This window comes from Pan paniscus, chromosome 4 (genome assembly GCF_029289425.2).
Source record: "Pan paniscus chromosome 4, NHGRI_mPanPan1-v2.0_pri, whole genome shotgun sequence".
Classification (NCBI taxonomy): domain Eukaryota; kingdom Metazoa; phylum Chordata; class Mammalia; order Primates; family Hominidae; genus Pan; species Pan paniscus.
The window spans coordinates 20,774,998-20,802,719 of record NC_073253.2 but is presented as its reverse complement, the minus strand read 5'-3'; the positions used below and the strand labels follow the sequence as shown (position 1 = coordinate 20,802,719).

Here is a 27,722-nt window from a genome sequence, read left to right as displayed (position 1 = left end):
GTAGTTTGATAGGAATAGCATTAAATCTGTAAATTGCTTTGGGCAGTATGACTATTTTAATGATATTGAGTCTATCAATCCATGAGCATGGAATGTTTTTCCATTTATTTGTGTCATCTCTGATTTATTTCATCAGTGTTTTGTAATTGTCATTGTAGAGATCTTTCACCTCCCTGGTTAGTTGTCTTCCTAGGTATTTTATTATTTTTGTGGCAATTGTGAATGGGACTGTGTTCCTGATTTGGCACCATGCTTGGTTGTTGTTGGTATATAGGAATGCTAGTAATTTTTATATGTTGATTTTGTATCCTGAAACTTTGCTGACGTTATTTTATCATCTAAAGGAGTGTTTAGGCTGAGACTATGTCGTTTTCTACATATAAAATCATGTCATCTGCAAACAGGGATAGTAAGACTTCCTCTCTTCCTATTTGGATGCTGTTTCTTTCTTTCTCTTGCCTTATTGCTCTGTCCAGGGCTTCCAAAACTATGTTGAACAAGAGTGGTTAGAGATGGCATCCTTTTCTTGTGCCAGTTTTTAAGGGGAATGCTCCCAGCTTTTGGCCATTCAGTATGATGTTGGCTGAGAATACACATTTTTGGGCAACCATCAAGAACATTATCCAAAATAGACCACGTACCTAGGTCATAAACAAGTCTCAATAAATTTTAAAAGAATATAATCATAAAACATATGTTTTATCAGCACAACTGAATTAAATTAGAAATCAATAGCAGAAAGAAATCTGGGAAAACCCTCAATATTTGGAAGTTAAAGAGCACACTTCTAAATAACCAATGCACCAAAAAAAGTGACAGCAGTATAAGAAAATATATTTTACTGAATTAAAGAAAAAACACAATATTACACATTTCATATGATGCATAAAAGTGTTTGAAAGTAATTAATAGCTCTTTCAGGAAACAAAGGAAAGAAACCTTTCCAAGACATTCTACAATGACAGTACTACCCTGATATCCAAGACAAACATATCCCATTCTGTATATAGTCATGTGTCACTTAAAGATGGTGATACATTCTGAGAAGTGCATCATTAGGCAATTTTTTCATTGTATGAACATCATACAGTGTACTTACACAAACATCAATGGTATAGCCTACTATATACCTAGGCTATAATGGTATTGCTTACAGCTCCTGGGCTACAAACTGTTACAGCATATGACTGTACTAAATATTGCAGGCAATTGTAACACAATGGTAAGTATTTGTGTATCTAAACATAGAAAAGGTATGGTAAAAATATAGTATAAAAGACAAAAAAATGGTACACTGGTATATGGCACTTATCATTCATGGAGCTTATAGGACTGGAAGTTGCTTTGGGTGAGTCAGTGAATGGTGAGTGAATGTGAAGGCCTAGGACATTACTGAACACTACTGTAGACTTTATTAACCACTGTACACTTAGGCTACACTATATTTGTAAAAAGTATTTTTCTTTTGTCAATAATAAATTAACCTTAGCTTACTGTAACTTTTTTACTTTATAAACTTAAAATTATTTTTTTACTTTTGTGTAAAAACAGTTAGCATAAAACACAATGTACAAAATATTTACCTTTATAGCCTTATTCTATAAGTCTTTAAAAAATATTTTAAGACTTTTTTTAATGTTTGAAACTATTTTGTTAAAAAATAAGAAACACACACACATATTAGCCTAGGCCTACACAGGGTCAGGGTGATCAATATCACAGACTTCCACCTCCACATTTTGTCTCCCTGGAAGGTTTTCATGGGCAATAACAAGCATAGGGAGCATAACAATGCCTTTTTCTGGAATATTCTATAACAATGCTTTTTTTCTGGAATATTACCTGAAGGACTTGCTTGAAGCTGTTTTACAGGGAAGCTGTTAACTGTTTTACAGTTAACAGTCTTTTTTATAAGTAGAAGAAGAATATGCTAAAATAATAATGAAATATATAGTAAATACATAAACCAGTAACACAGTCATTTATTATCATTATCAACTATTATGCATTGTATGCTTTGTACATAATTATATTTTTATAAAACTGGTAGGTTTGTGTACACCAGCATTATCACAAACACGAGTAATGCATTACACTACATATGACAGCTATGACATTACTGGGCAAAAGGAATTTTTCAGATCCATGATAATCATATGGGACCACTATCATATTTGTGGTCTTTAGTTGACCAAAATGTCGTTATGTGGCGCATGACTGTATACCACACTTTATTTATCCATTCATTTGCTGATAGACGTTTAGGTTGATTTCATATCTTGGCTATTGTGAATAGTGCTGCAATAAACATGGGGGTGAAGGTATTTCATCAATATACTGATTTCCTTTCCTTTAGATGAATACTCAGTAGAGGGACAGCTGGATCATATGGTAGTTCTATTTTCAGTTTTTCTTTTTCGAAAGCTGAATACTGTTTTCTATCATGATTGTACTAACTTATATTCCCACCAACAGTATGTAAGAGTTCCCTTTTCTGTGCATCTTTGATAGCATTTGGTATTTTTTGTCTTTTTAATAATAGCCATCCTAACTGGGATTAGAAGCTACCTCATTGTGATTTTGATTTGCATTTCCCTGATGACTAGTGGTGTTGAGCATGTTTTCATATACTTATTGGGCATTTGTATAACTTCTTTTGAGAAATGCCTATTCAGATCCTGTGCCTATTTTAAAATCTGATTATTTGGGTTTTTTTTTTTTTTTTTTTGCTATGGAGTTTCTTGTATTTCAACTGATTTTTGATGAGGGTTCCATGAAAAGTTAACGGGGAAAATATTAGTCTTCTCAAAAAATGTTGCTGAGACACTAAATATCAACATACAAAGAATTATACTTGGACTCTTTCCTCACAAGATATTAAAAAAAAAACTCAAAATTGATCAAAAACTTTCAGAACTAAAATGCAAAAATTCTTAGAACAAATCAAAGGTGGAAATCTTCTTGACACTGGAGTAGGCAATGGTTTCTTAATGTAATACCAAAAGCAGAATCAACAAAAGAAAAAAATTGATAAATTGGACTGCATTAAAATTCAAAACTGCTGTGTTTCAAAGATTATCCACAAAGTGAAAAGACAACCTATGGAATAGGAGAAAATATATGCAAATCATGTATCCCAGAATACATAAAGCACTAGTACAAAATCTTCACAGCATTCTCCGCCCCAGTAAGACTGCAGGAGGCAATGGAATGCCGCAGAGGTTTTGGAGCTCAGAGGAATGTAATCTGATTTAGGTTAGCAAGTTTACTATGAAACTCTAGATTAAGATCAATACTGTCATGTGTTGTCCACCCCCTCCAAAAAAAGGGGGGAACTAGTACAACTAAACAATACAAAGATAAATAACTCAATTTTAAAATGGCCAAGAATTTGAATATATATTTCTCCAAGGAAGATATACAAATGGCCAATAAGTACATGAAAAAATGTTTAACATCATTAGAGAAATGCAAATTGAGACCACATGAGATATCAGCTGAGTTTTTAAAATAGGAATTGCATTAAATCTGTAGATTAATTTGGGGAAGTATTGCCACTTCACAACTCACTAGAACGTCTATAATCAAAAGACAAAAATAACAAGTGATGGGAGAATGTGGAGAAATTGAAACCCTCATACACAGCTGATGAATTATAAACATTTCTTCCCTGTCCCATCAGTGGGGATATTTCCTTAATAGCATATTATATTCCTTATATTTCCTTATATAGTTTCATATATATATTCCTTATATTTCCTTATTATATTTATATTTCCTTATATATATTATATTCCTTATACTTCCTTATATATTTCCTTATGTGTATATATATATATATTCCTTATATTTCCTTAATACCTTAATGTATTTTATAATCATTTTTGTCATCTCAGTAAACTGAAAACACATAAAGAGAAGGATTATGTCTCTTTCTTTCTCCAATATATATTTAGTATTCCACCATAACTTGATTATGCCTCTGTTAGGGTGCTGGTCACTCTGTGCTGTCTGCCATCACTGATTCACTTACCTCTCTGTGTTAATCTGTTTACATTTCTATAAAGGAATACTTGAGGCTGCTTGGACAACTCAGCCATTCTAGTCTGTGGGCTTAAGAGAGTCCAAACCACCTGGGAGTGGAAGTAGTACCACAGCACCTCACAGCTACTCTACAAAAGTGTGACCAGATTGCTTCCTTAAGTGGGTCCCCAATCTGTTTCTCCTCACTGGATGGGACTTCCTAAATGGGGGACTCCAGCCACTCCCACTGACATTCTCTAGCCCACAGAGGTTTGAAAATTTCCTGGGAAAGAGTTTCTAGAGGGAGGGGTTGGCCGCCATCTTTGCTGTTTCAGCAACTTAGGTGTTTCAGCAACTTAGCTATTCCAGCCTCTAGGCTTCGGAAAGCCCAACCTGATGCGGGGGCAGAAAGAGTACTGCAGCACAGCATGGCTGCTCTACTAAAGTAGAGCAGATCCCCATGATCCTGTTCCTCCTGGCTGGATGACCCCAACTGGGGTCTCCAATTACCTCCTACATGTACATTTGGGCCAATAACAGGTCTGTACCCCTTGGGACAAAGCTCCCAGAGGTAGGGGTAGGCTGCCATCTTTACTATTTCACAGCCTTCACTGGTGATACCTCCAGATACTGGAAGATCTGAGGCAACTAGGGACTGGAGCAGATGCCCAGCAAACTGCAGCAGCACTATGGAAAAGTGGTCAGACTCTTAAAAAAGAAAACAGCAACAATGAAAAAACCCCAAACCCCATCCAAAGGTCAGCAACCTCAAAGATTAAAGGTAGATAAAGCCCACAAAGATGAGAATCAGTACAAGAATGCTGAAAACTCAAAAAAAGCCAGAGTCCATTCTCTCCTTCAAATGACCACATCACCTTTCCAGCAAGGTTTTGGAAAGGGGCTGAGGCTGATATGGCTGAACAGAAGTAGACCTCAGAATGTAGATAAAAACAAACCATTGAGCTAAAGGAGCATGTCCTAAATCAATGCAAGAAAGCTAAAAATCACAATAAAACATTGCAGGAGCTGACAAAATATCCAGGATAGAGGATATAACTGACCGGATAGAACTGAAAAACACCATACAACAATTTCATAATGCAATCAAAAGTATTAATAGCAGAATACTCCAACAGGAGGAAAGAATCTCAGAACTTGAAAACTGTCTTTCTGAAAGAGGACAGGTAGACAAGAACAGAGAAAAAAAGAATAAAAAGAATGAACAAAATTTCCGAGAAATATGGGGTTACATAAAAAGATCAAATCTATGACTGATTGGTGTACCTGAAAGAACTGAGGCAAATGGAACCAATTTGGAAAACATATTTCAGGATATCATCCATGAGAACTTCCACAACCTTGCTAGATAGGCCAACATTCAAATTCAGGAAATGCAGAGAACCCTGGTAAGATATTCCATGAGAAGGCTAGGCGAGGTGGCTCACGCCTATAATCCCAGCACTTTGGGAGGCCAAGGCAGGCGGATCATGAGATCAGGAGATCAAGACTATCCTGGCTAACATGGTGAAACCTCATCTCTACTAAAAATACAAAAAAAATTAGCCAGGTGTGGTAGCGGGCACCTGTAGTCCCAGCTACTCGGGAGGCTGAGGCAGGAGAATGGCATGAACCTGGGAGGCGGAGCTTGCAGTGAGCCGAGATCGTGCCACTGCACTCTAGCCTGGGCAACTTAGCAAGACTCTGTCTCAAAGAAAAAAAAAAAGATATTCCATGAGAAGATCTTCCCCAAGACACATAATCATCAGGTTCTTCAAGGTGGAAATGGAAGAAAAATTGTTAAGGGCAGTGATATAGTTTGGCTGTGTCCCCATCCAAATCTCATCTTGAATTGTAGTTCTTGTAATCCCAACGTGTTGTGAGAGGAACCCTCTGGGAAGTAATTGAATCAAGGGAGTGCTTACCCTCATGCTGTTCTCATGATAGTGAGTGAGTTCTCACAAGATCTGATGGTTTTATAACGGGCTTCCCTCTTCACTTGGCTCTCATCTCTCTCCTGCTGCCTTGTGAAAGAGGAAGTGTTTGCTTCACCTTCCATTCTTCTCTCTCCTGCTGCCTTGTGAAAAAAGAAGTGTTTGCTTCACCTTCCACCATGAGTGTAAGTTTCCTGAGGAACTGTGAGTCAATTAAACCTCCTCCCTTTGTAAATTGCCCAATCTTGGGTATGCCTTTTTTTTTTTTTTTTTTTGAGACAGAGTCTCACTTTGTCACCCAGGCTGGAGTGCAGTGGCATGATCTCAGCTCACTGCAACCTCTGCCACCCGGGTTCAAGTGATTCTCCCACCTCAGCCTCCCAAGTAGTTGGGATTACAGGTGCCTGCCATTGCGTCAGGCTAATTTTTGTAATTTTAGCAGAGATGGGGTTTCACCATCTTGGCCAGGCTGGTCTTGAACTCCTGACCTCATGATCTACCTGCCTCGGCTTCCCAAAGTGCTGGGATTACAGGTGTGAGCCACTGCATCTGGCCTCGGGTATGTCCTTATAGCAGCGTGAAAATTGACTAATATAGGCAGCATGAGAGAAAAGTCACTTATAAAGGGAAGCCCATGAAACTAATAGTGAACCTCTTAGAAGAAACCCTGCAAGCCAGAAGATACTGGGGGCCAATATTTAGCATTCTTAAAGAAAAGCAATTCCAACCCAGAATTTTGTATCCGGTCAAACTAAGCTTCATAAGTGAAGGAGAAATAAGATCATTTTCAGACAAGCAAATGCTGAGGAAATTTGTTACCACCATACCTGCCTTACAAGAGCTACTGAAAGAAGCACTAAATGTAAAAAGGAAAAAATACTACCAGACATTACAAAAACACGCTAACGTACACAGACCAATGACACTATGAAACAACCACATAAGAAGTGTGCATAATAACCAGCTAGCATCAAGATGACAGGATCAAATTCACATATAACAATATCAACCTTAAATGTAAATGGGATAAATGCCCCAATTAAAAGACATAAGAGTGGCAAGCTGAATAAAGAACCAAGACCCAATTGTATGCTGCCTGCAAGAAACCCATCTCACATGCGATGACACACATAGGGTCAAAATAAAGGGATGGAGAGAAATTTACCAAGCAAATGGAAAACAGAAAAAAGCAGGTGTTGCAATCCTAGTTTCTGACAAAAGAGACTTCAAACCAACAAAGATTAAAAAATGACAAAGAAGGACATTACATAATGGTAAAGGGTTCGATTCAATAAGAAGAGCTAAATATCCTGAATATATATGCACCCAACAAAGGAGCACCCAGATTCATAAAGCAAGTACTTAGAGACCTTCAAAGAGACTTAGACTCTTACACAATAATAAATGAGAGACTTTAATACCCCATTGACAATGTTAGATAGATGAACAAGACAGAAAATTAACAAAGATATTCAGGACCTGAACTCAGCTCTGGATCAAATAAACCTGATAGGTATCTACAGAACTCTCCATTCAAACACAACAGAATCATACATTCTTCTCATTGCCACATAGCACTTACTCTAAAATTGATCACATAATCAGAAGTAAAACACTCCTCAGTGAATGCAAAAAAAATTGCAATCATAACAGTCTCTCAAACCACAGCACAATCAAATTAGAACTCAAGACTAAAAAATTCACTTATGGTGGTTCATGCCTGTAATCCCAGCACTTTGGGAGGCCGAGATGGGTGGATCTCCTGAGGTCAGGAATTGAGAGTTTGAGACCAGCCTGGCCAACATGGTGAAACCCTGTCTCTAGTAAAAATATGAAAATTAGCTGGGCATGGTGATGGGCACCTTTAATCCTGGCCACTTGGGAGGCTAAGGCAGGAAAATCACTTGAACCCAGGAAGCGGAGGTTGCAGTGAGCTGAGATTGCACCACTGCACTCCAGCCTGGGCGACAGAGTGAGACTCCATCTCAAAAACAAACAAACAAACAAACAAACAAACAAAAAACACTCAAAAATGATACAATTACATGGAAATTGAGTAACATGTTCCCGAATGACTTTTGAGTAAATAATGAAATAAAGGCATAAATCAAAAAGTTTTTTGAAACTAAGAACAAAGATACAATGTATTAGAATCTCTGGGACACAGTTAAGACAGTGTTAAGAGGGAAATTTATAGCACTAAATGCCTACATCAAAAAGCTAGAAAGATCTCAAGTTAACAAGCTAACATTACAATTAAAAGAACTAGAGAACCTAAAGCAGACAAATCCCAAAGCTAGCAGAAGACAAGAAATAACCAAAATAAGGGCTGAACTGAAGGAGATAGAGACAAGAAAAGAAGCCATTTAAAAGATCAACAAATCCAGGAGCCGGATTTCAAAAAAATTAAAAAAATAGATAGACGGCTAGCCGGATTAATGAAGAAGAAAAGAGGGAAGATTACAAACACAATCAGAAATAACAAACACAATCAGGAATAATAAGAGGGACATTACCACTGACTACACAGAAATAAAAACAACCATCAGAGAATATTATAAACACCTCTATGTAAATGAACTAGAACATCTAGAAGAAATGGATACATTCCTGGAGACATACATCCTCTCATGACTGAACCAGGAAAAAATTAAATCCCAGAACAGAACAATAAGAAGTTCTGAAATTGAAGCAGTAATAAATAGCTTACCAACCAAAAAAAGCCCAGAACCAGATGGATTCATAGGTGTATTCTACCAGATGTACAAAGAGCTGGTATCACTTCTACTAAAACTATTTCAAAAAATTGAAAAGGAGGTACTCCTTCCTAACTCATTCTATGAGGCCAGCATCATCCTGATACCAAAACCTAACAGAGACAAAGCAAAAAAAGAAAACTTCAGGCCAATATTCTAGCTGAACATCAGTGCAAAAATCATCAAAAAAATATTTGCAAACTGAAATCTAGCAGCACATCAAAAAGCTTATGAAACATGATAAACTAGGCTTCATTCCCAGGATGCAAGGTTGGTTCAACATACTCAACTCAATAAATGTGATTCACCAAATAAACAGATCTAAAGACAAAAACCACATGATTATCTCAATAGATGCAGAAAAGGCTTTTGATAACATTCAACATCCCTTCATGTTAAAAACTCTCAATAAACAAGGTATTGAAGGAACATACCTCAAAATAATAAGAGCTATCTATGACAAACCCACAGCCTACATTATACTGAATGGGCAAAAGCTGGAAGCAGTTTCCCCTTGAAAACTGGCATGAGGATGCCCTCTCTCGCCACTTCCATTCAACATAGTATCAAAAGTCCTAGCCAGAGCAATCAGAGAAGAGAAAGAAATAAAGGGCTTCCAAATAGGAACAGAGGAAGTCAAACTACCTGTTTGCGGATGACATGATTCTATATCTAGAAAACCCCATAGTCTTAGCCCAAAGGCTCCTTCAGCTGATAAACAACTTCAGCAAAGTTTCAGGATACAAAATCATACAAAAATCACTAGCATTCCTATATACCAACAACAACCAAACTGAGAGCCAAATCAGAAAGGCCATCCCATTCACAAATGCCACAAAAATAAAATACCTAAAAATACAGTTAACCAAGGAGGTGAAAGATCTCTACAATGAGAATTACAAAACACTCCTCAAAGAAATTAGAGAAAACACAAACAAATGGAAAAACATCCCATGCTCATGGATAGAAAGAATCAATATCATTAAAATGGCTACATTGCCCAAAGTAATTTATAGATTCAATGCTATTCCTATCAAACCACCAATGACATTCTTCACAGAACTAGAACAAATTATTTTAAAACTTATATGGAACTAAAAAAGAGCCTGAATAAGCAAGGTAATCCTAAACAAAAACAACAAAGCTGGAGGAACGGTGTTACCTAACTTCAAACTACACTACAAGGCAACAGTGACCAAAACAACTTGGTATTGGTACAAAAACAGGCACACAGACCAAAGGAACAGAATGGGGAGCCCATATCAGAAATAAGGCCGCATATCTACAACTATGTGATTTTTGACAAAGAAACTATCAATAGAGTAAACAGATAACCTACAGAATGGGAGAAAATATTTGGAAACTATGTATCTGACAAAGATCTAATATTCAGCATCTAAAGGAACTTAAAGAAATTTACCAGAAAAAAACAAACAAACATATTAAAGTGGGGGCTCGTGGTTCTGCAGGCTGTACAAGCACAGTGCCAGCAACTGCTCAGCTTCTGGTGAGGCCTCAGGAGGCTTACAGTCATGGCAGAGGGCAAAGCAAGAACCTGTGTATCACATGCAAGAGAGGGGTCAAGAAACAGGAGGAGGTACCAGTCTCTTTTAAACAACCAGCTCTCAAGTGAATTCATTACTACATGGAGGGCACCAAGCCATTCATGAGGGACCTGCCACCATGATCCAAACACCTCCCAATAGGAGGGGACAAATGTCCAAACCATATCACTTTCTCAACCACTAGACTATATAATCTTCTTAAAACAAGACCATACCTTCTTAACTTTTATATCCCATTTCCCAGGCTAGTGGCTGGCACAAAGAAAGTATGAAGTTATATACGAGATCCCAAAGTATAATCTACAAACTTCTGAAGGAGTCCTGATACTCCTTCAGGTGGTGTGCAAGGTCAAAACTATTTTTATAACAACAAAACATTATATGTCATTTTTGCTATATTGACATTTGCACTAAAAGTGCAAAATCTGTGACACTTTAGGAAATCAGACTGGGTGCGGTGGCTCATGCCTGTAATCCCAACACTTTGGGAGGCTGAGGCAGGTGGATCACCTGAGGTCAGGAGTTCAAGACCAGCCTGGCCAACATGGTGAAACCTTGCCTCTACTAAAAATACAAAAATTAGCTGTGCCTGGTGGCAGGTACCTATAATCCCAGCTACTCAGGAGGCGGAGGCAGGAGAATAGCTTGAATCCACGAGACGGAGGTTGTAGTGAGCCAAGATAATGCCACTGCCTTCTACCCTGGGTGACACAGCAAGTGTCCATCTCCAAAACAAACAAACAAACAAAAAACAAGAAGTTATATTAGCTTTCTATTGCTGCTATAATAAATCACCACAAATTTATCGGCATAAAAACACAAAATTATTATCTTACAGTTGTCTAGGTCAGAAGTCTGAAACAGGCCTCACAAAGCTAAGATCAAGTAGTGAGCGGAGCTTCATTCCTTTTTGGAGATTTTGGGGATAAATCATTGTTTCTTTTGTATGTTACAGCTTTAGAGGCTGCCCTCATTCCTTGACTTGTGGCCCACTTCCTCCATTTTCTAGCTAGCTATATGGATTGAGTCTTTTTCCCACTGCATTATTCAGATTTCTTTTTCTCCTCCCTCTTCCACTTTTGAGAACCCTTGTAATTACATTGAGACAACTTGGATAATCCAAGATAATCTCACTATATTAAGGTAAACTGACTGGCAACCTTAATTCCATTTGTAACCTTAATTCCCCTTGGCCATGTAACATAACATAGTCTCAGGTTCTACATATTAGGATGTAGGTATCTCATGGGGGCCACTATCCTGCCTACCACAGTACTCATTGTATTTTTTTCACCATTACACACTCGCAATAATGCCAGGTTTGCTTATGTCTTCGATAGGAAGTAAAAATTACTTTTATTTTTATATATTTATTTGTTTATTTATTTATTGAGATAGAGTCTCACTCTGTTGCCTAGGAGGGAGTGCAGTGTTGCAATATCTGCTCACTGCAACCTCTACCTCCCAAGTTCAAGTGATTCTCATGCCTCAGCCTCCCAAGTAACTGGGACTACAGGTGTGTGCCACCACACCTGGCTAATTTTGTGTGTGTATGTGTGTGTATGTGTGTGTGTGTGTGTGTGTATATATATGTGTATATACACACACACACACACACACACACACACACACACACATATATATATATATATTTTTTAGAGATGGGGTTTCACCCTGTTGGCCAGGCTGTTCTTGAATTCTTGACCTCAAGTGATCTACCCATCTCTGCCTCCCAAAGTACTGGGATTACAGGCCTGAGCCACTGCACCTGGCCAAAAATTAGTATTAATACTTTGATTAACCTTTGTATACACTACATATTTTCTCAAAATTAATCAAATTGGGCTGTAACTTCAATGAAAACATCAGACCATATTTGTTGCCAATGACAAAATTTGAGCTTTCCAAGCAAAAATTAGAATTTTGGAAAATTTGTATACTGTCAGATGGACAGTTTTCCAATACTACAAGAGTCTCCTGATGAGACTACTGGTGATATTAACTAATGGGAATTTTTAACGTTGTATAATGAAATCTATTAAGATTTGGAAAATCAGCATACCTCAATGAATCAATATTTTCCAAAAGGCTGGTATATTATGTAACAGAATTATGAATTTGTAAAAGATTTATTCAAAGTACAAAATAGACCAAGGGATTTTTAAAGTAATAGTGTACCAAAAATAAACTGATATGATTTCAGATTCTACATTGCAACTAAATTTTAATAAAATTCCACTTGTTAAATTTTGGTGATCAAAAAAGAATATTCACAATTATCTGAAAAAGCCATTTAAATAACTCTCTTCTTTTCCAACTACATACATGTGTAAGGTTGGATTTTGCTTATTACTTCAACCAAAACATATATCACCAAAGACTGAATGCAGGAGCAGATCTGAAATTCAGCTCTCTTTTATTAAGCCAGACATTGAAGAGACATTGCAAAATATAAAACAATACCACTCTTCCACTAAAATTTTTGTTTTGAAAAATATAGCTTTTTTTTAAAGCTGTTTATGTTAACATGTAGTGGTTTGTTTAAATATTTTCAAAAGTATTTCATTTTAATTTATAATACAAAAAATATAAGTAGATATAATTACATAAATAGAAACTTTCTGAGGTCTTCAGTAATTTTTAAGAGTATAAAAGAGGTCTTCAGTAATTTTTAAGATTACTGAGACCAAAAGTTTGATAACTGCTGAGTTAGACAAACGAGAAAGCCCTAGAAAGATAATTACCAAGTAAAGTTAATCAAAAGAATAAGCACTGGCAGCACTAAAAGATACCAGAGTACAGAAAGCAACATATAAACTGAGCCTACGGGAGGCTGAGGCAGGGGTGGGAGGCCGAGGCAGGAGAATCGCTTGAACCTGGAAGGTGGAGGTTGCAGTCAGCCAAGATTGTGCCACTGCACTCCAGCCTGGGCAAGAGAGCCAGATTTCATCTCAAAAAAGAAAGAAAAGAAAGCAACATAGAAACAGAGCCTAGAAGGTCCCCATTTACAGCCAGCCCCACTCCTAAATTCCTTCCCAGTGAAAGCTCTTAACAGTAGAGGACAGACTGGATCACCTTGGAAGAACTGAACTGCCATGAGCATTTCTGATGGCTAGCATGAATATATGCTAGAGAAGGAAAGAATTATATATCTGAAAAAATTTAAAGGAATACATTGTTATGTGATTATACACAAAACTTGCATTTTTAAAATGAAAACTATTTGATGAGCTAAAGTTTGAAAAGTCAAGGAAGACGGGTAAAGAAATGTCATGACAGCTGGGCATGGTGGCTCACATCTGTAATACCAGCACTTTGGGAGGCCAAGGTGAGTGGATCACTTGAGGTCAGGAGTTCGAGACCAGCCTGCCCAACATGGTGAAACCCCATCTCTACTAAAAATACAAAAATTAGCTGGGCATGGTGGCACATGCCTGTAATCCCAGCTACTCCGGAGGCTGAGACAACAAGAATTGCTTGAACCTGGGAGGTGGAGGTTGCAGTGAGCTGAGATTGCACCACTGGATTCCAGCCTTCCAGCCTGGGTGACAGAGCAAGACTGTCTCAAAAAAAAAAAAAAAAAAAAGAAAAAGAAAAGAAAAAAGAAAAGTCATGACATAGGGCTGGGCACGGTGGCTCACACCTGTAATCCTAGCACTTTGGGAGGCTGAGGCAGGCAGATTGCCTGAGCTCAGAGTTCAAGACCAGCCTGGGCAACGTGGTGAAACCCTGTCTCTACTAAAATACAAAAAAAATTAGCTGGGTGTGGACTGTGTGCCTGTAGTCCCAGCTACTCGGGAGGCTGAGACAGGAGAATTGCTTGAACCTGGGAGGCGGAGGTTGCAGTGAGCCGAGATACTTCCACTGCACTCCAGCCTGGGTGACAGAGCGAGACTCTATCTGCAAAAAAAAAAAAAAATATATATATATATATATATATATATATAAAATAAAAATAAAAAAAAGTCATGACACAATGAAGCACAAAATACTCGTCTATATTACAAAAATTCAGACCTCATCAGTATAACGCTCTTCAAAATGAGTTTCTATCACTGCTCAGTTTAAACTCCTTAAAGTGTTGAATTAGCTGTGCTCCCTGGAAGGAAAATGGACAGTAAACTGGTGGTGTGGCATGACTGCTGGTTGCTAGAAACAACTGCAGCTATACAACCTCCCTGATACACCATGGCTAAAGTCAGGGAAGTGTCTTTTAGTAAATCTTAGCAAACAAAAAACAAAAGTGACAGAAAAGCACTATCATATCACCCAACTGGAATAACTGTATGCCCTACTAATAGCACAAAAAAGAAGCCTTTTCCAGGAAGCATGATAAAAAGAAAAAGCCCTAAATTTAGATTCTTAAGACCTAGCCTCTGGTTCAAGTCACATGTTTCCTGAGTTATCCATTATGTTAAATCGCCTCTTTAATCTTCATTTCCTCGTGTATGATAGTTAATCTAAATCAGTTGTTTTCAAATTCAGCTGTGTTTCCCAATAACAAATACATTTTATATCCCCAATCCTGAAACCACCATGTATCTGAAACAAAAATACAGGCTATGACTCACCAAATTGATGGCTTATAACCTGCCATTTGAAAAGCACTAAACTTATGGATCTCTACGTTTACTTATTAAAAATGACAAAAAGGTGGTGGGGGCTGGGGGGAAGGATCCTATGAAACTATATTTTTGCCTTTGTGGCTACAGAGGTATCTTTGGTAAAGATGCAAATAGACTTCAAGTTTTAGGCTAATATTCTAACCATGGATCCCAAAGTGCTGGGATTACAGGCATGAGGCTGGGCATGGTGCCTCATGCCTGTAATCCCAGCACTTTGGGAGGCCAAGGCAGGAGGATTGCTTCAGTACAGGAGTTTGAGACCAGGTTGGGCAACACAGTGAGACCCTGTCTCCACAAAAAAATTAAAAAATTTTTTTACATAGTGGTGCATACCTGTAGCCCCAGCTACTTGGGAGGCTGAGGTGGGAGGATCCCTTGAGCCCAGGAATTCAAGGTTGCAGTGAGCTGTGATGTACCACTGTATTCCAGGCTGGGTGACAGAGTGAGACCCTGTCTCAGAAAAAAACAAACAAACAAAAAAAGATTTACACTATATTTATAGGCTACCTGAATTTAGAAATTTAGACAATAGTGTGTTTAACCACATGATGCCAAAAATCAGTTGTTTAGCTAATGTTTGCATTTCTAAACTGTTACTGGGAACAGATGTTTTGATTCCTAACTGTTCTGGCTAACAAAACTGTATTATAAAATATAAGAAGATAGTGTAAGAACATATGACCCAAATGTTAGTATCAATGTCTGGCAGTAGGGATTGTACTTTTCTTGAGGGCAGGAGGGGGTGGGACAGGGAGTAAAATTCAAGATTTGAAATCCAAATGTATTTGTAAGTTTTCGCAGATGACAACTGTTGATCATTTTTACTAATACCTAACATTGAATACCGTGGCAACATGGGATTCCTCTAATACATGACTTTGGCTTTCGGACTCTGCACTGGCCTAATTGAAGCTTTCTTAGAAGAGTGTAGCACTTTGATATTCTTACTCAACTCTTCTTTCTTCCTTCCTTCTCTTCTTTTTAGGCTGTCAGACGTGCATTGAGGCCTGAAGGCATTTCTTTCCTACTCTCGCTCTCCTTTATTCTTCACAAGCAGTCTCCCCAATAAACATCTTGTACATCTTACCTCCTCTTGGCATCTGCTTTTTGGAGAATTTGAACAAATAAAGTGCCTTACTACACCAGGCACCATATTAAACTCTATACATGCATTATTTTATTTAATCTTCACAAAAGGCCTATGAAGACATCATCATTCCCATTTTACAAATAATGAAACACTGGAAAAGTAACTTACACACTGTCACACAACTGTGACAGTCACACAACTGTGACAGTCACACAACTGTGACAGTCACACAACTGTGACAGTCACACAACTGTGACTGTCACACAACTGTGACTGTCACACAACTGTGACTGTCACACAACTGTGACTGTCACACAACTGTGACAGAGTTGGGATTCAAATCCAAGTCTGTTTGACTTCATAGTTAGAGCCACAGACTCTGTTTTAAAACAGTGAGTTTATTAAAAACAAAACAAGAGACCTTAATAATTTTTTTGTGATGCTTGTGTACTTACACACAGTATTACATTTAATCCTAGTAAAGTTGATAGTATTACCACTTTACAGATGAAGAAATTGTGGCTCAGGGAATTTAAGTAACTTCTTCAAGGCTATCATTATATGTTCATGAGTTTAAGCTCAACCCCAGGTCCTCTCTGAATTCAGTTGTTTACATTATACTGCATTGCCTAATTAGTCAAAATGACATTGTCTCGTTTTGAACTTTTATAGTTGCTAAAACTTTTTATATGGGATGTATGTATTTCAAGGGGTGCACTAAAGTTTGACCTTGTCCTCTGTATTTTTTTGAGAGAGAATCTTTCACTCTGTCACCCAGGTTGGAGTGCGGTGACATGATCTCGGTTCACTGCAACATCCACCACCCGGGTTCAAGTGATTCTCTTGCCTTAGACTCCAGGAGTAGCTGGGATTACAGGTGCCCACGACCACACCCAGCTAATTTTTGTATTTTTTTGGTAGAGATGGTGTTTTACCACGTAGGTCAGGCTGGTCTCGGACTCCTTGTCTCAAGAGATCCGCCCGCATTGGCCTCCCAAAGTGCTGGGGTTACAGGCATGAGTCACTGCGCCGGCCAATCTTGTCTTCTGTATTTTAACAAAGTCTGCATTTGGCTTTAGTGTTGGCTTTTAGAAAGTAAATAGTCAAAAAGGCCAGGTGCAGTACCTGTCATAAAAGTACTCAATCTAGGGAGGTGAGTAGGGGCTGAATCCAACCCATACTTTGTTGGCCCAGCCATGTGTCCCTGCAGGGCTGTTGCCACAGAGAAAAAGATGCCTTTTTCCAATCCTTACAAAAGTAGCATCAGTTACACAGCGTATATCCAAGAGTTATGGATCCTCCAGAAGGGGGTGCCCTTTTCTAATCATACAAGGTGCTATAAGGGCTAGCTGTGAGTCAGGAGGACAACGAGGTGAGAGGGAGGCTAATGCCTCATTATATACCCTTTCATACCTTATGAATTTTGCACCAAGTTTAAATTAAAAATTTGATTAATATGGCAATACATGTATGTATTATATGTGTTCATATCCTGTGGGTCACCATTTCTCCTTCTACACATTGTAATAAGAAAATAGATATGAATATGTCTAAATATTTTACTATAAAAACCTTTATTGTACTATTACTTAACAGAAAGAAGTCAGTTTAAAAGTTATAACATATTCATAAAATTGAATAGCATACAGGCCCTAAATATTATTTTATAGAAGCAAATTTATTGACATGGAAAAATTCATGGTATAGCACATTGAAAAAAGCAGGTCACAAGACAATATAGACAGTATTATTTCATTTTTATTTTAAAAGCACATATATGCAAATCTGTAATACAGAGAAAAATCATAAGTTATTTCTGAGTGGTGGAGTCATGGGCCACTCTTCCTTTCTCTTTTCTTTTTGGCATATTTGTACACTCTAATGTTTCTGTAACAAATGGGCATTTTTCCATAACAAAGAAAACAAATGCCAACTCCATCCTCCACCCCATCCTAGTTATACACACAGATTATTGCTTATTGTTAAAAGCCTAACATCTTTAACTTGCCCACAGTTATCTACAGCTTGTCCTAAACTCAGCTTTTTACCTTAGCTTTATTACCAGCCTTCATCCATCTTACATATCCAAAGTGACCTAGGTACTATTTCTGTTTTCTGACACCTTTGCATCTTCCAGTAGAACACTTGTCCCTCTTGTTCCCCTGCCAAAATCCTTTCCATCCTATACGGCACAAACTCAATATTACCTTTTTTATGAGGTCTTTCCTCATCTGCCCTCCTGGAAAAAAAAAAAAAATCTCTTTTCTTTGCATTCCCATGTTTTGTGTTCAATGATGTATGTAAATTGCCCTACATATAATTATTTGTTTATATAACTTTCTCTCTCCTAGTGGACTGTAAGTGAAAATATTCTTCACCTTTGTCTAATTTATAAAGCATTTTTTATATCCACTAATCTTTTATCCTTGCAAGACTGAGCAAGAAAAAGAATCAATATTTATTTATCAGCAATTGTGTATCAGACAACATGTTTGAGGCTTTATAGGTCAACCCACTTAACGCTCACAGAAATCCTATGGATCCATTTTACATATGAAAACATAAGCTCACAAAGGTTCAGTGACTTATTAGTGTCATAGCTGGTAAAAAAAAAAAAAAAAAAAGCATGGCTGTGATTTTTTTAACTCTATTCTTCCTATTGCAAAAACATGATTGTGTGTCCACCAATGTGGAAGACGTGAACACATATAAAAGCTTACATAAAACACATCAAAATTGATGAGGGCTTTCTGGCACTCCAGAACTGCTATATTCAAATAATACTTAGGAGTCAACTAAAGTCAGAGGATTTTTGAGGTAGGAGGGACCTTACAGATAATATAATCCATCAAACTCCTATATGTTATAGATGAGAAACATGATACCCAGAGCTTTTGCACACATTTAGCAGCTGAACCAGGATTAAAAATTCAACTGGAGGCTAGCAAAGTGGTTAAGATTATCGCTTTTGGGATCAGAGGCCTTCATTCAAATCATAGCTGTGTTTAATGACTATGTGTAACCTAGGACAATTTACAAAGCTTATCTTTGCCTCAGTTTTAGCATCTGTAAAAGGAGGATAATAATACTTACCCACTGTGCTGTAAGGAGTAATTTAACACTGAATAGCAGAGAATAAACACAGAAAAATATTAGATATTCTCTCATCTCCTGTCTCACAGTCCAGTCTTCTTTGCAGGACAGCACATTGCCTTTTATGAATGAGTGTGGAGTGGACACTGTATTTCAGGGGCAAGGTGAATAAAAATAAATATTTATTTATGTGGTAAATCCTTTAAAAAATGTACAAATACTTCTCAGTGGATAAATAACATTTTAAAAAGGAATCATTCATTCAATAAATGCTTATTTTTTATTTTTTAGAGACAGGGTCTTACTCTGTTGTACAGGCTAGAGTGCAGTAGTATGATCATAGTTCACCGTGACCTATGTTTATTTATTAAAGGAAGTATAGAACATAGTAAAAAGAGCCAAAATTTAGAGGATCTGGATTCAAATCCTCTTGCCTTAGCCTCCCAAAGTATTGGGATTACAGTCATGAATCATGGTTCCTGACTTATTTATTGAGCTTCTATTACACGCCAGGCACAGTGCTAGATGCTGGGTTTGAGATGACGAACAAAACAGACATAATCCCAACCTTCATAAGCACTGAAATTTGATAGCAAAATATCCCTGAGATCTGCCTACGGGATCTGCCTACAAGTCAATGCAATGTAATCAAATACACATTAGTATTTCAGGCTAGCTATACCTATACAGTTGTAAAACAGGATATTCTTTAGAATTAACGTCTATGTCATTTCTAGTATTGGTCATTTCAACTAAATTTTTGTAAATTCTCTGAAAATTAGGCTATTTCTGTTTCTCTATATAGAATTGGGTATTGGGGTGGGCAGGTTTAATAAAGCATATTCCCGAAACTATGTGATAATCCCCATCTGTTTGAGGGTTACGTGAGTGGAACAGCACAGTTTTGCTAATAATTCCTTATAAATCATTACAAAGTTGAATTTTATGAATTTGTGCTCCTTTACTCATTCTTTCTCCCTACACACACACACACACACATGCACACACAAATATACATGTATACAAATGTGTGTGTGAAAAGCTGTCTAAAGAGATAGTTAGCTGATACTCTGGACTCAGTCACCAATATGCTTGCTGATGGTCTCCAGATCTTCTGCATTTGCCCCAAGTGTTATGCTAATGTACAGTATAGGCATTTGTTTGAATTAGGATAATAAAACTGGCCAAGGATAAAGGCACTAAAGAAACTGCATTATTTAGATGTCAAAATTACCTTATGGGGATGAACATATCCCTTAAGTCCCTTTTATCCTCAAGTTTTGCTATCCACTTGATTTCTAAATGTGACATACTATCTATCCATTTTTACCTGGAGTGAAAATAATGATACTGTTATGTTTACTTATAAAGGTATAGAGCACAGTAAAAAGAGCCAAAATTTAGAGTCAGGTAGACTGGATTCAAATTTTAATTGTGCCATTTAATTGTATAATTTATGGAAAATCACAACCTCTTTGGGTCTCAGTATAAAATGTTTTGCAAAATAGAAATAATACAATTTTTGTGATTTTCTTTTTTTATTAAACATTAAATAAAATAATAAATGTAAAGTGCCTGGCAGACAGTATCTACTTGGGGTAAGTATTAATGATTGGCTACATTCAAGAGCAATTCATAGAGAGAAATCACTGCCTCTAAAAACTAGTTGCTGTACAGATATAATACATAATATCCCTGAAGTAATTTATAATACTTTCAACTGGAGAAATAAAGAAAAAATACAAGATTCAACAAAATGTCAAGATTGGGATTAATGGGGCGATTATAAGTTTGTTGAATTATTAACCAACAAGGCCAGAAAATCAATGTGCTGTCCTAAATATGGTTTGTTGCATTACTCTCAAAAGGTTAAGAAGACACTGGCCTGGTGTTAACAGGGGCCTTGAATTGAACATATTGCGTTTTTCTTTATCGGTATGCTCCGATAAAGAAAATGTTTTTATGGGTATGAGGAGCATACCCATAAAAAAAAATGCAATAGTACCTACAACTCTTTCGGGAACTGACTGTTTTGAAAAAATAACAGTCAGCTGCCTTTTACGGGGGTTGGTGGGGAGGTAATTATCTAAATATAAGGTGGCAAGTGAAAACTAGTTACCTAAGAAATTGCATTACTTAAGAGAAGTCGCCAAGGTTCACTACATCACATCTTTCAAATCTTAAATGAGCACCTTTCCTCACATTATCCCTTTGTCGGAAGCAATTTCTCTTTACAACTATTCTGGCTACCTCAGACCTCCATCCAAAATTCTCCTGAATCCTTCATTATCGACAAAGCCTGGAGCAGAACGCAAGCATTCCTTTCTGAAAGCACACCTACTTACTGATCACTGCTTTCCAAAAATGCATCTAATGCCCAAGCATGAAACTACAAGCTTGTTCTCTTATGTCTCAGCCATGAAAACAAAGACCGTTCTTCTCATCCAATTCAAATGGCGGGAGGAACCTTCAATTAATTCTAAATCAGGAAGGAACCTCCCCATCTTACTTCCTAAATGTTTGTAAAAGATGTCTTCTTCAGCCAACCTCCTGCCTTCCAGGCACGGCACCCCAGAACTACGGACACAGTACTCAGGAATCGAGAGTGGCCAAACGCTGCCAATGGGAGATAGGAAACTCGTTGATCATTGGTAGAGAAACTCGGCACAACGCCGAGTCACGGTACACGGTGTCTTCGGCCTCGCCCAGGGACACTTGGTGACCCGAGGTCGAGTTCCAAGTCGGAGACAGATTTTACGAGTGGATAAGACGGTAAGCCGGGATCCCAGGGCCTTCTCCAGCTGCATTGGGTGTCAAGCGCCACGGGGTTTGATGGGGACTCCTTCTGGTTCCACCCTCGCCCACTCACTTCTCGGGCTGGCCATAATGCTGCAAAGAGCCCCGGCCAGCCATTAATATCAGGCGCAGGAGAAAACCCAGTAAAATCACTTACCAGTCTTCCACCTCCGGTGCTGATCTAGGAAGAGCCTGACCCGCTGGCCAGACTCAAGCTCTGCACCAGGTATTACCACCCTGGCGACGGCTCCGGAGCGTCACTGACAACCACCCGGAAATGGTACTATCGCTTCCGGGGCTGCCTAGCGCGCGGCGGGAAATTATTTCCTAGAGCCCGGATTAGTGAAGCAGTTGAGTGCTGCAGCGGCAGTCGTCGCCCCTGCCGCCGTTGCCACCGAAGGAAGCATCCCAGACACCGGGAAGGTAAAGGGGCTCAGCTAGGAAGACACAGTGTATTCTGTCTCTGTGGGGATGTTTCTTCCCCGGGCGGTACCTCCAGGAAGTTTCTGCCTCCCGGCTGTGAGGCTAGGAAGGAAGCGGCTGGGGTGAGCGGCAGCGGTGTCTGGCTCTCGCGCTTTCTCCAGCTGCAGTTCGTTCCAGCTCTCCCGACTTCGCGCTCGGCGCCGGAGTTGGTGGGCTGCAGCTGCAGACCCCGCGACGCTTCGCCCGTGCCGCTGCGGGGACTGCCACCGAGCGCCCCTCTGCAGTACTGGGCTGAGCCGCTTCCCCCGCTTCTGCTTGCGCAGCTCTGCAGCTCGGCCCGCCGCCCGGAAGGCGTTAGGCCCCCCGCGTCTCTCGTTTCCATAGAACCCATGGGGACGCCTCATCCTGATACCAGAATTTTGGCTGCTTTCCATAACTTAGCGTCTGCGAAGGTGGCTGGGATACCCCAGGCCCACTTTCCTGTGACGAAGAAAATTGTGTCATTCTTTCCTCTCTAGTAGAATTTTTTTTTTTTAATTGCTGAAACGGCAGTGATCCTATCTCTGACTGCTATAGGCCTTTAAACACAAACATACACACATACACTTTTCCCTGAAGGGAGGGTCTGTGTTCCTGGGGTTTATATTTCAGCTGCCTGAAGGCTGGAAACAAGACTAAGTGGCTATTTTAAGATTTCTTCCACTTCCAAAGCCTCAGATTAAATATTGACAAAAAAAAAAAAAAAAATTGGTCCGTCTCGGGTACTTCATATCATTATTTGACTCAGGAGTTAGATGGAGCTTGATTTTGGAGGCGCCAGCCTCTTTTTTGACGAATGACTTTATTAAAAAATTTTGTTGTTGTTGTTGAAATATTGGGAATGAACATTTGAACTGAATTTACAATTTATGTGTGACAGACAATGCACCTTGTGGACTTTTTGGTTTATGTTATTCCGTTGTGCCTCAATACTTGGAAATACCTGTGGATGTGCAAGATGTTCTCTTTTGGAAAGTTTGATTACGTATATTACAGGTGTTCAATACATAAGTTGCTAGTATGAGGTGAATTTATATAAAAGAGTATATTTCTTTATTTTCTTTTCTTACCTTTCCTTCCTTCCTTTGCTTTCTTTCTTTCTTTGACAGAGCCTTGCTCTGTTGCCCAGGCTGGAGTGCAGTGGCGCCATATCGGCTCACTGCAACCTCCGGCTCCCAGGTTCAAGCAATTCTCCTATCTCAGCCTCCCAAGTAGCTGGGATTACAGGTGCGCGACACCACGCCCGACTAATGTTTTGTATTTTTAATAGAGACAGGGTTTCACCATGCTGTCCAGGCTGGTCTCGAACTCCTGATCTCAAGTGTTCCGCTCGCCTCGGCCTCCCAAAGTGCTGGGATTACAGGCGTGAGCCACCGGGTAACTCTTGAGTATTCTTAATTTAAAGGAACTAGGATGTTCAAATACTTGAATGTTTAAGTCAATTTTATTGTAAAGACAGCGAACCTTCAGTACTGCAAATAAACCCCTATTCTGTTTTCTAAATCCAGATTTTATTATGCGTTATTAAGTAAAATTGAATTATATAACCTAACATTTTCTTGCTTCCCTAAAGCATAAAGCGTGGATCACGTGAAAGTCATTGAAAAGATGATCAAATGTGGTTACTTTTCATAATCAAAATTCAGAACTGAAGATTTCATAATAAGCATCCACAGTTTCCACTGATGTTCAAAAACATTGCGTTTTGGGAAACCAATACTATAGCTTTTATTTATTAGTACTTTCCTTATTATATGTATCTTGATTATATTACCCTAAAGTAGGGTTTTCACCATTTAAAGAAAACTTTTTTAGAAAGTAAAATAAAAAATTCTGTGTTGGCTTTGAATAATAAACCCTAAACAAAACGAATTCTCTCAAGAATGTAACTAAAATGAGACATCATCTGTTACTCTTGTAGTTGACTCTTTGAATATTCTAATAGAAAATATATCTGTATAATGTACTGTGTACTGTTTTTCACCTTATAAGGGCATGTTACTGCTTAAAAGTAAAATAACCCTGGAACTTTTAAGTTCACTTAATTCATACTTTCTATCAAAATTACTTTGAAATTTAAAATACACTGTCTGGTTATTTTGAGGAGGAAGAAAGACTTACTCATATGAATTACTCTAATGATTGATACCAAATCACTTTTGAGAGGAAAATAATGAAAACTTTGTTTCTCATTAGACAAAAAGAGCACTCTTTAGATTGTTTCTAGAAATGCTTTGAAATTTTAGGCACTATTATTTTACTGAAAATAATTTATAATTATGTTTAAATTTTTTCAGTGATATTGCTGTTCTAAATGTCTTCCCACCCTTGTACTGTTCTTTCACTTAATGTATCTTTCTTTTGTGTTAGCTGAAAGTAGATTGCTTTATGAAATTATAATGTGGTTAAAAGTATTAGACTAAGTTCTGAAATTTAATTCACCTTGGTATTGTAGAAAAGACATACAGTTTTTGCAGAAAGACTTATATGTGCATCTTGTTTTTACCATTTACTAGCTGTGTACCCTTGAAGTAGTTTCTTAATCACTCCGATTTCCCAGTATCCTCATCTGCACAAGAAAAATAAATAGCACTTATGTTGTGAAGAAGGAAATGAGCTAACATATATACTGTGGTATAAACCACAGTAGGTCCTCCAGAAAAATTAAATCCTGCTTGTTCAACCTTAGACGTATGGTCTTCCTTCTAAGTAAAGCAAATTTCCTAGGATACCAAAGCACATTTGACTTCTATGGCTAACCGATACCTACTGTCCACCTATTCTTTTTCTGAACCTTTCCTCTCTTGACCAACTTGCTTCCTTAAGGACTCCTTCATCCCGAAATTAACATCTGCCCAGCCTGTGCCTTGTACAGTATTGGATAGATTGGACATCGCCGTATGTCCTCCTAAGCTTCTCATTTTTTTCTCACCATATTCACTTTGGTGCTTGTTCTGTTTCTTCCTTCTAGTGCTAAATTTGTCATCAGAGGGACTAATTACTGCTTCTTTCCCAAATAATGCTATGGAAGTAAGAACAGCCCTCAAGTCTCATCACTGGATGCTTCTGTCAAATAATTAATATTTATACACACACACACACACACACACACGTGCGTGTGCATCTCTCCTATCTTTGAAGGATGGGGCAGGAAATAGACACTGTGTCTTTAAAAAAAAAAAAAGTCTGAAGGCCAGCTGAATGATATTAAACCAAGGGCCTAATTTGGCTCCTAGGCCTAAAGGGGCCAGAATTTCTAAACGCCACTTGTAGTTAAACGTCAAACAGTATTTTACACACACAGTATAAGTACTGTGACATGTGTCTGCCTTTTGCAATATTGGTTCAAACAGAGATCCAACACTTGGACCCTTTTCAGTTTTAACAGTTATTTGTTTACTTTCCCAGTTAAATGTTTTGAATAAGAGAAATGAAAATTTTTCAGACTGTTTAATTCAGAGCAAGAATCTTGACTGCATTCAGTGCTTGGTATATGCTTTTCAGATGAGGGGAGTTTCAAATAATTTTCCTTAGTTTGCTGTAAAAGTAGGTTTAAAATCAAAAGAATTCACCAAAATAACAAACACTGAGAAACCACTAGTTTTCATCATGACCTTAAAACCATGAAGAGTATTGTGGCATGGAAAAATGATCACAATATAACATTACATAAAAATGAAGATATGAAACAATGTAATATCCAAATTTTGTTATATATATTTTTCACACTCAGATAAAACCTAAAAGTCAACATCCCTCCCCAGTGTTAACAATGGTATTACAGGCTGAAGGGATTAGAGATGATTTTAATCTTTCTATATACTTTGTAATATTTTTCAAATTTTCTATAATAAGTGCATGTTAAAATTGAAAGACAAGTCTGTAAAGGTTATTTTGGGGGGAAAACTTTCGTTCTTAAATATAAATATATAAATCAAAGATTTTTTATTAAGTCTTAAATATTTATTTTAGCTAATGATACCATACAATTTATTTCTAAGATTACTTCTCTTTTATGGGTAGGGCTGGTTATAAAAGAAACCAGCCCTATATAATGTAGAGTAGGGATAAGTTTATCCTTATTTTCCTTACAAAACCCCATTTATGCATCCCTGTCTCTCATTTTTGTAGCACCTTCCGCTTTTTCCCAAGGGTTGTACCCTGCTCTTTCATCTTGCCTCTCAAACCAGACTTTTGTATTCATATCTGTATTCCTGTCTTTCCTTGTCTCTGAGCTCAATTTTCAACATGTTCTTCAAACATGTTCTAGCTATGTGTTACATTATAAAGAATTCAAAGAACCTAAAAAGCTAGTTTATAATAAATAGTGTTCTTAATTAAGATGAAGAGTTCTATAAGTTTTCTTTGCATTTTGGACTGGCACCAACTACAAAGGAATTTCAGGCATCAAGAATAGGCCCATGTGGGAGATATTTTGGGAAAGTCCGTACCACAGAGACAGTTGCTTGCTATGCATAAAGGCCAACTCTGTTTACAGTCATTGTCTCCTTAGTTGTATTTTATTGTTCAAGGTAAGTAACTAATTTTTGTTAATTATAGATAAGATTTTAATAATTACTACAAAAGGACATTTTCTCATAACCAAGAATGTCATATAATTTTAATTTTTTTGACAGTAAAAATAAAACTTAACTGTCAAAAGTCATGCTCTCTTTTTTGCTTTTTTTTTCCCTCCTTTTTTTTGGTGTTAAGATAGTATCTTCTGTATGAATGCTCCAAGGAACACCCCCTATTAGTTCTAGAAAGATCTATAATTTTTCTAGAAATAACCACTGGTACAATTATATTATGGTATATTTACTTTCCTTCTTGTGCTGCAAGACTTCTAGAAGTTAGCTCTTGATCCTCCCTACCTCAGACATATCACTTACACTAAACTTGACTGTACTTTAAAGGATTTTTAATTGTCTGGGTTATTGATATATATTAAACCAATTATAGTGCTCTTTTTGGCCTCATTGACATATCAGGTTTATTGTATTCTTAATCCTGCAGGGTCAGAAAGAACCATCAAACCATGAATTTTATTAATAAATCAATCAGTATATCTATACATGTTTATATCTATTCCTACATATATAGTTTTCCTGTGTAACTGCATGAATTAGATCCTGTAATACAGGTCATTCACTTGTCATATCATGTGCTGTAAAAAAGCATTGCTAAATGTATTATAAACTGTTGTTTCAAGTAGATAATTTTATTGTAGAAAACTGTTACAAAACTGTGCTAGTTATTTTGGGCCATCACTGGGATTCCTGATTCTGTTAAAGTTTAACTAGTAGCTCAGTTTTTCTGATAAATTTGTGACTAGAATGTCCTGTATTCTGATTTGTCTTTAAACATATCCTTATTTTATG

The 27,722-nt window shown here is 37.7% G+C and overlaps 2 protein-coding genes across 20 annotated transcripts in view; one reads left to right on the top strand and one right to left on the bottom strand.

Annotated features, from left to right (window-relative positions):
- Nucleotides 1-22,160, bottom strand: part of KIAA0825 (KIAA0825 ortholog) — a 462,297-nt gene extending 440,137 nt beyond the window's left edge. For 5 of the 14 annotated variants that reach the window (XM_063604394.1, XM_055112202.2, XM_063604388.1 and 2 more), the window contains exons 1-2: nt 22,037-22,159; nt 15,234-15,350 (exon numbers count right to left, since the gene is read on the bottom strand). The gene's annotated coding sequence lies outside the window, so the exon portion shown is untranslated. Of the gene's footprint in view, nt 1-1,842; nt 1,931-5,945; nt 6,094-15,233; nt 15,355-22,036 lie in introns of all 14 variants that reach the window. The other 9 variants (XM_063604390.1, XM_055112206.2, XM_063604387.1 and 6 more) reach the window with 6 other exon arrangements.
- Nucleotides 20,687-27,722, top strand: part of SLF1 (SMC5-SMC6 complex localization factor 1) — a 97,505-nt gene continuing 90,469 nt past the window's right edge. For 5 of the 6 annotated variants that reach the window (XR_004671431.3, XR_010112182.1, XM_034959766.3 and 2 more), the window contains exon 1: nt 22,186-22,302. The gene's annotated coding sequence lies outside the window, so the exon portion shown is untranslated. Of the gene's footprint in view, nt 21,856-22,185; nt 22,303-27,722 lie in introns of those variants that run through there. The other variant, XM_034959765.3, reaches the window with a different exon arrangement.